This window comes from Lissotriton helveticus, chromosome 1_1, assembly GCF_964261635.1.
Source record: "Lissotriton helveticus chromosome 1_1, aLisHel1.1, whole genome shotgun sequence".
In the NCBI taxonomy this organism is placed as follows: domain Eukaryota; kingdom Metazoa; phylum Chordata; class Amphibia; order Caudata; family Salamandridae; genus Lissotriton; species Lissotriton helveticus.
In genome coordinates, this window is record NC_136057.1 from 1,435,418,129 (window position 1) to 1,435,432,091 (window position 13,963).

Sequence of the window (13,963 nt, forward strand, 5' to 3'; positions counted from 1 at the left end):
CTTGGCAAAGGTTTCTTCTTGATTTCCCAGAAGTGATCTAAAAGTGTGGGTCTGGGCCCCTCTTTTTATACACAAAAATCCTTTGTTCTCTGAAGGCAGAGTGTCTGTATCCAGCCAAAACCAATTCTGTCCTCACTGGTGCATCTTCGTGGCAGTAGGTGGAGACAGCATTGTTGAAGGCAGACCAGGCCCATTCAGGTAAAAAGGAAATTTCCTCCCCCCACTCTAAATGCAGCCCAGGTCTATTTAGCCCAGCCCTGACTCATCAGACTTCTGGAGCCACTGCCCTTCTCCAGCCCCTGTCATCCAAAAGCCAGACATGCAATACACAAACCTAGCAGAGGCACACTGGATGGGTAGGCAAGAAAATGCCCACATACTAAAAGGGGTATTTTCAAACACAGAATGCAAAAATCACCCTCACTAAAAGATGCACTTTAACATTCTGAGTTCAGGCATACTAAACGATATTTTCCTATCTTGGGCCCAGAGTCAGTTATGTCTATAAGATGTTATAAACAAACTCCCCATTCTGGCATATGGGAACAGATAGCCTTGCAATAGTGAAAACCGAAATTGACAGTATTTCACTATCAGGACATACCACACACATCAGGGCATGTCCTACCTTTCACATACAATGCACTCTGCACACAGGGGTAACTTGTGCCTATCTTAGGGGTGCTAGTATGTAGAAAAGGGAAGGTTTAAGGACTGGCAAGTGTGTGCACTTGCCAAGTGGACATGGCATTCCCAGACTGCACACAGGCACTGCAATAGCAGGCCAGAATCACATTTTACAGGTTGCTTCTGTGGGTGGCACAATCAGTGCTGCAGCCCACTAGCAACATTTGATTTACAGGCCCTGGGCACACACAGTGCACTGTACAAGGGTCTGATAAGTAAATCAAATAGCCAATCATGGAAACACCAATCCATAACACAATTTACAAAAGAGAACATATGCACTTTGGCATTGATCAGCAGTGGTAAAGTGCCCAGAGTCAGAAAACTACCAACAACAGGTCAGAAAAAATACAGGAGGAAGGCAAAAAGTTCAGGGATGAACCTGCAAAAAGGGCCAAGTCCAACAACTTACTATATAGATCTGTGTGAGTAGTTACAGGTGTGTATCATCGTAAAATAACTTGATGTGTGTGTTGTAGAGATCCTTGTGTAACCTGATTTGCAGGTACGCGTTTCTATCCTAGTAAGATAGCTCAGTGAATAGTGTACCCACGGCAAACATTTATAATCAACACAGAGGGCATATGTTTATACCCCTGCAGGTACTCACAAAATCTTTCATTCCCCCTTGTTAATAGAATGTGCGCCATTGATTTCAGTCATACTTAACATCAAATAGTAAGTGTCAAAATATAAGTTCAGTTTGTTTTGTATGGTCAATAAATGGTGAATATTGGTGTAATTACATACACAATCGAATCAATTGAGTGCGAGACATTACATATCACATTTTCACTCTTTTCCTTTGACAACCCTGATCCTGTAAACTGTTTTCACTGCTGGGATTTCTCTTGGCTCCTCCCTGAAGGGGCCCTGGGGAGTGCTTCGTCATTTCCGCTGAGGCTATTGGGTCTCGAGACAGGGTATGGCCCTGGACTTCCACACACCCCTGTTCCCAGGCTTGACACAACTCACACAAAAGGGTGGTCCTTCCCTATGAACCCCGGTGCTGTGTAGGCTTCCTGTGGCGGTCGAGGGAGCCTCTTGTCTGCCTACCCGCAGAGGGAGCATTGACTGTGCCCAGGTCAATGCTCTTTGCACTGAGGAGGCAGAACAGGGGCAGCATGTGCTGCCTTGCTAGAGCCACGCGTGCTTGGGATAGGGCGACCAGGCGTCCCGGGTGTGTCGTACAGTCCAGGTTTTTCTCCAGCCATCCCGGCAGGCAGATTTCAGGAAATTTAGCTCATGCCCGGGTTTATAGAGAGGGCCGAATGAAGACGGTGGGAGGTATCTTTTTATGTTTTGCAAAGCAGGGTTATAAGAAGGTTAGTAGCTGTTATATGAAGGCAATTTAATTAGCAGGCATGCTACTTGCTTTTAAAATGGCATTTTATTTATGTTCTTGGTGCCTCTTCTGTAATTTTGTGATGGGGAGAACTGTCAGTCCGTGCGCTCCGTTGAAGTAAAATTGCAGTCCTTCTTCTAGTTTTGGGAATTGTTCAGGTTTTTGGCTTTAAAATTCTGGTCACCCTAGCTTGGGAGGGCAGTTGTTTAGCGATGGCAGTTCATATGCCTCCCTGACAAAGGCGGTTGGTGCCTGACTCGCTTCTCCTGCCACCACTCAGCCACCCTAACTCTACTCAGTACAAGGACGAACCAGGAGACATTGCAACGCCTCGAGGCATGGAGGAAACCTAGAGGGTCCCTGGCAGGTCCTAGTTGCAGGAGGTCTGGTTTCAAAAGTAACTTATCTATCTATGACACTTAATGCCTCTGTTTTGTCGTTTCTAAGCACCGTAAACAACAGATGTTATTATTGCAAGATGTAACTCTATTCAGTTGATCTATCTTGGAATAACAGGTGTAACAACTATAAGATGTTGTTGTACTCAATGTATCAATCTCTGAAGGATGAAAAGCTGGTTAAACTATTCTGATGATGCGACGCCTCCTGGTTTGTAGCAAATCATCGCGATAAACAAATATCTTGGTATGCACTCGGTCATTAGCCCCATATTCCCTTCCCATGGCTTAAGCAGCACGTGGAGGGATGTTGTAATGTGATGCGGACAGATGACAGGATACTTCAGGTTGATTACATATAAATTTAATGTAGGACACAGCTGAGTACAAAACCTCGCCTGCTGACCAGACCACCAACTGACACCCATGGAATTCTCCAGGTGGATGTCAGAACATACAAAGGCATTGTGGTAGACAGAGAATGAGAAAACACTAAGAAAGGACTAAGACAACAGGCAACCATATTACATGAAGAAACAATGTACAACACATCTCCCTCCTTTATAGAAAAGAAATGAAATAAAGCAAAAACAGAGATTACAATAGACAAAAGAGTCTTCAGAGACAAAGAATGAAAAGTGAAGAGTAGAATGAGACACTACACACAAACAACCAAACAACACCTACCCCATGTAGTACAATAACAAGATACACAAAACCAATAAAGTACCACACGAGGTATCAGAAATATCACTACACACTCCATCCCTCTCCCTTAGAGAAACCAAACAAGGTTTAGAAGTATGAAAATCAATGCAACAAGGAAAGGTGCTCACAACCACGACCTCCCCAAACACGGGTACACCACAGGGTCAGGTACCCTATCAACCAAATGTAGGTGTAAACACAAACCCTTGGAAGAAACACAACATACCCAATGACAACCTGGGAACTGATATGTGGCATTGACTAACATCCAACACTATTACTCCAAAGGAGGGTACAACACAGAGTTCACACCCTGGAACTAAAATTACTCATGCCCTACAAAGGGTATACCACGGATACCGACAGGCCCCACACCCTCCCCAAAGAAGGGTACACCATTGGGTAAAAGACACCGCTATAAGAAAGTACAGCCACAACAGCTCACAAAACACTTTCCACACTGACCCCTAAAACAAACAATATGCTACACAGGGTTCACACCCTGGAATTAAAACTCCAACATGCCCTACATAGGGTATACCATGGGTACTGACTGGCCCCACATCCTCCCCAAAGAAGGGTACACCATTGGGTAAAAGACACCGTCATAAGAAAGTACAGCCACAACAGCTCTCAAAACACTTTCCACACTGACCCCCAAAACACACAATAGGTTACGCAGGGTACCCACCCAGGAACTAAAATTCCAACACGCCCTACATAGGGTATACAATGGGTACTGACTGGTCCCCCACCCTCCCCAAAGAAGGGTACACCATTGGGTAAAAGACACCACCATAGGAAAGTACAGCCACAACAGCACTCAAAACACTTTCTACACTGACCCCAAAACACACAATAGGTTAAATACACCAGGTAAAAACATACCTCTCCTAGATAGAGTACAATAGGGAAATAGATCATTCCAATTAGCCCTATGTGGCTCCATGAAGATTGTCCTCTACTAATATCAACAAGTCAACCCAACCAATAACAAAGATAAAGAGACCCGCAGCAGGCAAGACCAGTCAACCGTCATAGTGAACCTGGTGTTGATCTAGTACAAGCATTCTCATATCACAATCATGCAGCATTTACCAACATACTTGGTGACATAATCACCTACAACACAACCAAACAGGGGTGACCACAAACAACATAACCCCCCCAATACACAAGTTAATGAGTTGCCTAACATCAAAATACAACTCACACAAAATCATTGTTGTAGGACAGCTCGTAATCCTGGTTCCTCTCAGAACCTCTCTGTTACAACTCTCTGTCGTGAATCTGGGACCTTAGACCAGGTACGTCTTGAAGCTCTACTGTCACAATTTTCCTCATGGATCAGGGACTTAAACCTTCTTCTTTATTCAACTGGAAACTTCTCAGTCACAATCGCTCCGACACACAATCCCCTCCTTGCTTCTTTGACATGCTTCCGGACTCACTGTCCCATTTCAGATTTTTCCAAGCTTTGAAGTCACCAGACTTACAGTCATTATTCTGTACAATTTCAGTCCTGGAAACTTGATGATAAACTTCGTTCTCTCCCTGCTAGACACTGGGATCCATGACTTCAGCAAGAACCTTGGAGCGCAGCAATGTCATCCAACAACGTGCGCTGTCCCACGAAAGTGACAAGAAAATGAGATTGAGAGTGAAGAGAACCCCTTCAACTTCGTTCTCTCCCTGCTAGACACTGGGATCCATGACTCTTTCCAGTCCCGTGACACACCTCGATCTTTCCCAGTAACAATCCCGGGTTCCTTGTCCCCGTTGTGGACCTACAGCCCAGAGACTCACTTACAACATGCTGTCCAGAGTCGCACCTGGGACATTTGTCCCCTTTTTTTTTTTTTTTTTTTTTTTTTTAACTTACTGTCCAGGCTCACCATCTTGGTACTTGCTCCTTGTATCGGGACAAACTTTGTCCCCTGTTGAACGACCATTGTCCATTCTCAATTTTTCGAACAACCGTTGTCCCCTCTTTGCCGTGAGAATTCAGTCCCCTCTTGTTACTAAAGTAAAGTAAAGTCCACATTTGTAAAGCGCACAATCACCCGTAAGGGTCTCTAGGCGCTGGGGGGCCGTCGGGAAGATTAAGCGAGCTATTGCCCAGAGTCACATGGTGCTGGGCTGACCTGCCGCCGGAGCCGGGGATCGAACCGTGGTCCCCAGATTCCAGCGTCAGTCGCCCTGGCCACGGCGCCACACCTCTTCTGAGACCTTTGTCCACTTGGCTTTGGAACATGCTTCTCTATCATGGTTCGGTTCTTTTTTTTTTTTTTTTGATTACTGGTTTGTAGCAAATCATTGCGATAAACAAATATCTTGGTATGCACTCGGTCATTAGCCCCATATTCCCTTCCCGTGGCTTAAGCAGCACGTGGAGGGATGTTGTAATGTGATGCGGACAGATGACAGGATACTTCAGGTTGATTACATATAAATTTAATGTAGGACACAGCTGAGTACAAAACCTCGCCTGCTGACCAGACCACCAACTGACACCCATGGAATTCTCCAGGTGGATGTCAGAACATACAAAGGCATTGTGGTAGACAGAGAATGAGAAAACACTAAGAAAGGACTAAGACAACAGGCAACCATATTACATGAAGAAACAATGTACAACAAGGGACTTTAGCCAAGTCGGTAATGATCCTCCTCGCATTACACGCACACCACCCCCCTCCTCCGGCCAAGGAGCTACTGTGCTGGGCCGGGGTACAGTTAAACTGCCACCGAAGCCAGATTTTATGTTAAAAAAAAAAAACTCTTTCAGCCGGACCACTTTGCTCTCTGTTTAAAGGGCGCTGAAATGGCAGTATAAATCCTCCTGGCTGTGAACTCAAGGAGAACTAGGGCATTGCTTTAGAATGGGATATTTACATACCCACAATCCTTTGCACGATCAGTTGCTTTCATGTTCACTCACACATGAAGAAATGTAAACATACTTTTTTGTGAGATTAAAAGATAAGTCCTATGGAGATTTCACTTGATTGGATGGTACGCGGGGAAGCGAAGCTTAAGGCGCGTGAGTGGCAGCACATTTGGTGATACAGCGCCACCAGGCACGGCAGGACCCCGTCGAATGACGTACTTGGACACTGCGCATGCGCTGCACACTTAAGCTGAACTCTGCCAGGCATGTGAAATCTTGTCCGTTTGCGACAGCTGTTGAGAGACGACCTGAGGTATTGATGTTAAAGTGACGACAGTCCGTCCGAGCTTCTTAAAAGGCCCTTCCCGAGATCTCCTTCGAGTTGGGATGTTTCCCTGCTGCACTACTCGGCTTCTGGTGTCGAATCAGACGCAGGAGTGAGCCACGAGTTCCCTCAAATGAAGACTGCCAGGCAATGTAGTCACACAGGATTTACTACAGAGGCCGCCGTGATTGTTCCCATTATATCTTGTTATAAATAACTCCATCACTGTACTACTGCAAACGACGCTCCATGGAATGTGGGCATGTGGGCACTAGGGCAAAAACAGAGTGTCGTACCCACTTGGAAATGTGGAGGTCAGGCTCATATGGTCACGGACAAATGCAAGTCCGGGTGTCACATTAGGGTCTGTCATTCTCCTACTAAGAGAGTATGCACACAGGAATGATGTGGCAGCCATTGTGTGAACTTTTCAGATGGGCATTCCGTTTGCTATCTCATGAGGAAAAGCGGTCAGTCAGTGACGTCCTTCCTTAGTCTCGGAGGTTAGACAGTCACCGTCCGGATGTATAAGATGGACCTTGGGGTCAGTGTGCAACCTCGTGATGCACACTGAGTCAGTCCGTGCCCTCTTCTGTGGGAAAGAGGGACATCTTAAGCTCCTAAAACAGGCGCTTATATCAGAGTCTAACTTCCAGGGATGGAATTTTTGTCCGCCTGTGATCTTCATAAAAGGATCATGAGTACAACTTGTGACCTCCTACATAAACTCTGGGTCAAGCCTGTGACCTACTGATATGGACTCCGGGTCAGTCTGTGACCTTAGGAACGGGGTCGAACTGGGATAAAAAATCATCCCGGGTACCAAAATAAAATTGGTTCCCATTAGCATACAAGATACCTGAAAAAGAGGCCCATGTTTGCCAATCAGACCATTTTTAAGTTTGTAAAGGCACGCTGTATGGGTATTTTTTAAGGTAAGGATGCACTCTGGTTTTTTGCAGGCAATGCTTTTACATTTTTTTATTTTACAAAGTTTTATATAGCGCAAACTTGACCCGAATCAGGTATTAGAGTGCTTTACATAGCACCAGTTGCGTTACATGAGGACACATTCATTTTTTGTTAGGCACGGAGAGATTAAGTGATTTGCCCAGAATCACAGGATGTTCAGTGTCATTGCCGAAACTCAAACCCAGTTCCCCAAGTTCGAGGTCCACCGCCCTAGCCGTTAGGCCAACTCCTCTCCCCTCTTGTAATATCAGGGAAATCAACAGCAAAACCCTGCCCACTTGCAGAAAAAACAGGCCCACAAACTGCTAAATAAAGGCCCACATGCTGATACACTAGACCAGCCTACCTCACCCACACTTCCTGATTGCCCTACAGGCCAGTCCAACCTTGCTTAGGAAGTGGATCAAGATTAAAATAATGAGTTCCAGAGCTGGGTATTGGGCTAGTTTTTTACCATCTGGAAAATATAGTCCAACCAGTATCCTCACAGGAGTGAGTGTCCTTAGATGGACTATGTGGATAGTGTGTATGTTCATCAGTGTGAAAAGTTAGCCAGGCATATTATGTCCACTATTCTAGTGGGCACCTTGCACCAGTCTAAACCACCCTTATTGATGGTTGTTGTAAAGTCAACCTTATAGATAAGCTATCCTAGTGGTAGCATGGACCAGCAGTTATAGGCTAAGACTTCAGAGAGCATGTGAAGCAAGCTGTTTTACCAATTATAATCCCTTGAACACCAAATGAAAGGACACCACACAAGGTATATATCAAATATATATGTATTTATTTCTAACACAACCTCTCTGCACTCTTTATGAGGTCAGAGATCGAAGTACATCACAAGTTACTCAATTAGCATACAATAAGTTGCACAAATACAGTTATGCCCTAGGGGCCTCACAAACCATATACTAAGTAAGTGTGTTGTATTGGAGCTTGAGCTTAGGGAAATGAGTTAGGTTAAGGATGCCAGTTTATACATTTCTTCTTTGTGGTTTTTAATGGAGAAGAGTAGATCAATCAAAAACAAGTCGAGAGAAAGAATAGGAGCATTGCTCATTACAGGATTACTCAAATAAAAAGAAATAGCTAAATGTTCCTTTGAACAACAGTCCTCTTGTAATAACAGTCTTGCTTCTCCTCTTTTAGTATTTGGGGTTGTGCGGGAGAAATGTTCCCTTGGTTCTCGTCCCGGAGATGGGCTTGGACAGAATGCAGGAACAAAAGAGAACAAACAAAAAACACAAAGTTGAATATTTCGCCTCTGATACAATAACTAGTGCCAAAGTCACCACACCTCTCACTTGTGTCGTGTGGTGAGTCTGTGTATAACTAATTTACTCCCCTCCACCAGCAGTGGCGAACGAAGAAATTAAAAAACAGGACTTGCCTGTAGCCACGTCCCTCCTGGGACGCGGCGGAAGGTATACCGGCGAGTTCGTCCTCAGAAGGCTCGGCGGTAATAGGAGCGTTCAAGAGAGTCCCCGTCTCGGGAAGGGTTACGGGAGCGCTTGTGGATTCTTCTGTGGTGTTGCCTGTGCTACGCTGGTCGTTCGGGGCAGGTCTCGCGGTCACTGGGTCCACTTCCGCTGGCGTTTCTTGGCTCGTTGGATGTCCCTCCAGGCTCTGTTCTTCTTTTGAAGGCACCGCGCTGGACTGCACTTCCGGTGGCCGTACCGCATAAGCTGGTACGCTACCGTCTCTTTCACTGTGTTCCTCGTCGGCCGCAATGCTGGTGGAAGAGGGGATGGCCGGTGCGGTATTACAAAGTGGTATAAGAACCACTTCAGAAATAGTGAGTAGGCCTATGGGCTACACTAAACAACCAAAGGTTAGGAAGTAGGAGACCCACAGTAGACGCGTGCAGTTACCATTGACTTATAATGGAGAACGAAGAACTTACAAAGTTACTGTTTAAGGACACTTCCGGATGGACTACAGTAAAACCCCTTTAAACTAGGACAGTTCGAGAGTCAAGACCCACGGGAGCACCGGAGTACTCGTGTTACCTCACCCAGGGAAGCCGAGTGCATAGGTGTCTTTTCGGGTCGTGTTTCGTCGTCGTTTTCTATGGAGATCTGCAAAGAAGTGCTTCAGGCGACCAGAGGAAAAGTGTCCGGGTGGATCCAAGAGTGGATCAGTGAAGTGAAGAACCTTAAAGCAGAGGGGACAGAGTCTGGGTCACTAGCCAGTGACCAGGAAGGAACCAGGCGATGTCGCGATGATCTCAGGTGAAGAGGTGAAGCTTGTCTCTGCAGCCACGAGGACCAAGAGGTGTCGACAATGACCAGGAGCTGGATTCGAGCTGTCCCAAGAAGGATCTAGTTGACTGCGGTGTCGGTACCTGGACTGGACCCAACAAGCCTTGGCAAACGCAATCCACGCAGGAAATGAAGATTGGCTTCGGGTCAGACCAGCAAGGTCTGAGGAGCTTCTCCTTTGCGGAGAATCTGGAGCAAGCCTGGAGCAACCAAGAAAACAGTTTAGTTTTAAAGGTTTGTCTTCAGGGGGAACACTAGCCAGCAGGCTAGCAACCAGGAAGAAGCGTTGAGCTGAAATGGAAGAGCGGGCCCCACATGGCACTCGTGGAGTGTGGAGGGCTGAGCTTCAGTGCAAATGGCACTCGGATCTGGGGCTTCTCGTACCCCAATGCACAACTGCGAGGGTACCTCAGTAGTCGAGCTGTTAGCAAAATGCAGGATGTCCAGGGTGTCCGGTCCCACATCTCTCGTGTCCGCCACGTGTCTCAGCTTTGCTGTGGATATGGGTCGGAGTCAGAAAAGTCTTCGGGTTCTGGCGGGAGCGTCGACAAAGCAGACCGGCAAGTTACTGGTGGTGCCTGTTTGCACAGGGTGGTCACTCCTTGTCAACAAGGGAGATGTCTTCAGTCTTCTAGTCAAAATAGAACATCGAAGGTCCAAAATTTCTGTATCAAAGTTTCGTTCCAGGATAATCTAAAATTCTGGGGACACAGCTCCTATCTTTATATTAAGAAAATGGGCTGGATTACTTTCTAGGTCCCTCCTATGGGTGGACCTGGGAAGGGGGTGGTTACACCCCTTTCCCTTTGTCCAGGTTCACGCCAGAGTGGGGCTGGAGTGCCCCAGCAACTGGTTTGAACCTGGCTATGCATGGAGCACCTTGTGTGCCCCAGGCAGTGTCTCAAAAAGCATCTACTGATGCATCCCTCCCTGTCCCAATACACATCTGCCTGTCTGGGGAGGTGCTGGCACCTCCCTGCACAGGAAACCTATTGTCCAGGCCTCCCCTGCCGGAGTTTCGTCCAGCAGCAGGAGGTCAGGCTTGTGTCTGTGGCAGCAGCATCCATTTTGTGATGCTGGGGCTCTGTTTAACTTTAACCGTGTGAAGCAGGAACATACATGTCTTTTCCCTCTAGAAGGGTGGAATGCTACCCCTGCAGCCAGGATTGGCGAGGGGGGGGGGGAAGGGGGTTATATTCCAAAGTGTTTGATACCTTAGACGACATGGTTTGATAAAACCAAAGTTAGCATTAACCGCGAGGATTATAATGCACTTAAGGGTATATGGTATGGCTATATCATAGAACAGCTATAAGGAGATGGTTCTGAAAGCTCCAGAGGGGCTCAGCTAATGCTAGGGCACCCTCTCACATAAAACCAAGCACTCTGCCTCCAGGATTGTTATGGCCTACCATAGGAGTGATTTATAGGGGATGTATGACGTTACAACGCATACTTTTACAACGCATACCTTTACAACGCATTTTTTACTACGCAACATCCATTACAACGCATTCCATTACAATGCAAGCCATTACAACAAATGTTTATAAACTACCTTTACAACGCATTCCATTACAACGCATTCTACCTTTACAACGCATACCATTACAACGCATAACATTACATTGCATGTATGGTAAGTATTGGATAGTGTAGGGGTAAAAATAACTATTCTAACTCCAGGGGGGTGCAACAGTGGGGTAAGTGCTGGATAGTGTAGGGGTAAAAATTACTATTCTAACTCCAGGGGGTGCAACAGTAGGGTAAGTGTTGGTTAGTGTAAGGGTACTATGCGTTGTAATGTTATGTGTTGTAATGGTATGCGTTGTAATGTCATGCGTTGTAGTGGTATGCGTTGTAGTGTCATGCGCTGTAATGGTTGCGTTGTAATGGCATGCGATGTAATGGATGTTGCGTTGTAAAAGTTTTGTTGTAATGGTAGTGCATTGTAAAAGTTGCGTTGTAAAGGTTGTTTCCCCTTATGGGTGCATATGTGTCTATATATAAGGTAGATATAGATATACTATATCTAAGTAAGGGGTGATTACACCACCTTACCCAAGCTGAGTGATCAGCCTGTGGTGTCAGTTTGGAGGGCCAGCCAGGGGTGGCATAATACATGCTGCAGCCCCTGGTAGGCCTTGGATGCACCGATGCCCTGGGTACCTATGTTACACTATACAGGGGCTCAAAAAGGTGACCCAATACCCAATCTGATATGTACCTAAATTACATGGTATCAATTTAGAGAGAGAACAGCTGGGCTGCGGGTCTGATTAGCAGGCCCACAGACACACTAAAGTCGAAAAACCAGAAAATCACAGCAAAAAGTGGGGGTGACCATAGGAAGCAGACCCTACTCTCCTACACTCAGTCTTTATTTTAACTATTCGTTTTTTACTACACATATTTATAGAGCACAAAACCAAGAAAATGGGCAATGGGTCACTATACATTTGAAAAGCATTATATTTTGAAAGATACAATTCTATAGGATAGGTCTTCAGATTTCTATGGAAACGAAGCTGGACATCATTCAATTGGATGTCTTCAGGCAGATTATTCCATAGTTTGGAAGCCAGACAAGAAACTTGATTTATAGTTTCAATTTTCCCTTCTTTTGAGGTTTCCAGCATCAGATGAGCTTTGTTTCTTGTGCTTCTTCTTCCTGTAGTGAATAACAGTTTGTGATTTTTGGTGGGGCCGCCCAGGTGAAAAGCTCTTATAGGTTAAGCATGCTATTGTAAATTGTATTCTGGCTTTCAGGGACAGCAAGTAGAAGTCTCTCGCGATGAGGTTTGATTTTTTTGCCCTTCTAACAAGCCATGCATCTGCATTTAAACAGCTCTGTTGCTGCTGGAGCATTATGGGTAGACCAGCAAGTAAGGCATTTCCCATTTCACGCGTGAGAGGGAGAGTGCCTTTTATGGTGATCTTGAAATCACCTTGGAAAATGGAAGGTTTCATGTTCCATAAAAGAGGAGCTGGAATTGACTGAACACTATGGTTAGTTTGTGGGTGCCTGTGAGCAACAGTGGGTCAGTGTGTGTCCTTGTCAGATGTACTTTGGGTCTGTATCACCTCTCAGGCAGTAACTGAGATCACCCTGTGCGCTTCTCAGGAAGATACTTATGTCTCCCCTGAACAAGGGTCGGATTGGGATCACAATTAGGCCCGGGCACTCCCCAAAACTTGGCCCACATTCCCTGAGCATCCCTTTCACGGATCACCATTGGGTTAGTTTCACTGGAGTCTGGCCGGTTATTTTTTGTTATTTGTTTTGTAGTTTTATACAATGTGAACTCGGCCCAAAGTCATTGGAGAAATGTACATAAACTCCAGTTACTTTACACAAGATCGAATTAATTTTTATTTTTAGTATGGTGATTAAGTAATTTGTGCAGAATCACAGGATGTTGAGCTGACACTGGGGCTTGAACCTACTTCCAACGTCGGCAGCTCTCACCATAGCGATACATTCATTTTTATGAAACCCTCTCCTCTCCCCTAACAAGGCCTAAAAGACACTGTGGTTGAGGTGACAACACCTGTCCAGTTTAGGAGGCCACTTCTCTTGATCACCTTCCTTCCCAGTCCACTATAGACTCGGGCGATGGCTTGGCAAGGGATGTGTCAAAAACACATTGCTGCTGCTCCAGGCAGGGCTTAGGTGAGAATGGGCCAATGGTACAAAATCACCTGCACCCCACTATGAAGTCCCTGCATACTCCCACCCTCCCCACATCCACCATGGCCTAAACGTGATGGCCTGACAAGGGATGACTACTTCTGACAGGGCAGGCTACTCCAGGCAGGGCGCAGAGGTGAGAATGCCCCACAGGCTAAAGCAACGCCTGAGCCCTATCCTTTATTTACAGCAGGGGAGTGACCAAGATACTGGTGCCACATTAAAGTTTACTAATCAAATGAGGGGGAGGAGGAAATGTCTGATCCTTCAGTTTCCTTATTTTAATGCAAAAAATCAATTGGGGAAGGATCACTTGTCCTGCATGTACCAGGGTATGCAGGAGATCTCACAGATTGAATTTTATTGAGTCTGGGTTCGGGTGAATCCCGTGAGGGAATGCTCAAAATCAGTGCGTTCTGTTGAAAAAGATTAGGTTTTCAGGTACATCGTGACCTCGAAGAAAAGAAACAGGTTGATAATTTCCCTTTTTCTAACACTTGCTTGCTAAAGTTTAGTAGACTAGTATCACTTTCACCTACCACTATTGGTCCTGAAGAAAGCCCTTAAGTCCGAATCCTGGCAGAGAGGGCTGAAACATGTCGGCCATTTTAATTTTAATTTCAATTAATGCTAGTGCGTCCTGAAAACCTAATCTTTTTCAACAGAACGCACTGATTTTGAGC

General features: G+C 45.7%; 1 protein-coding gene across 1 annotated transcript in view; it reads left to right on the forward strand.

Annotated features, from left to right (window-relative positions):
• LOC144826895 (phospholipid phosphatase 3-like) overlaps positions 1-13,963 on the forward strand; it is a 92,841-nt gene that overhangs the window by 12,473 nt on the left and 66,405 nt on the right. The gene's annotated exons all lie outside the window — the stretch shown is intronic.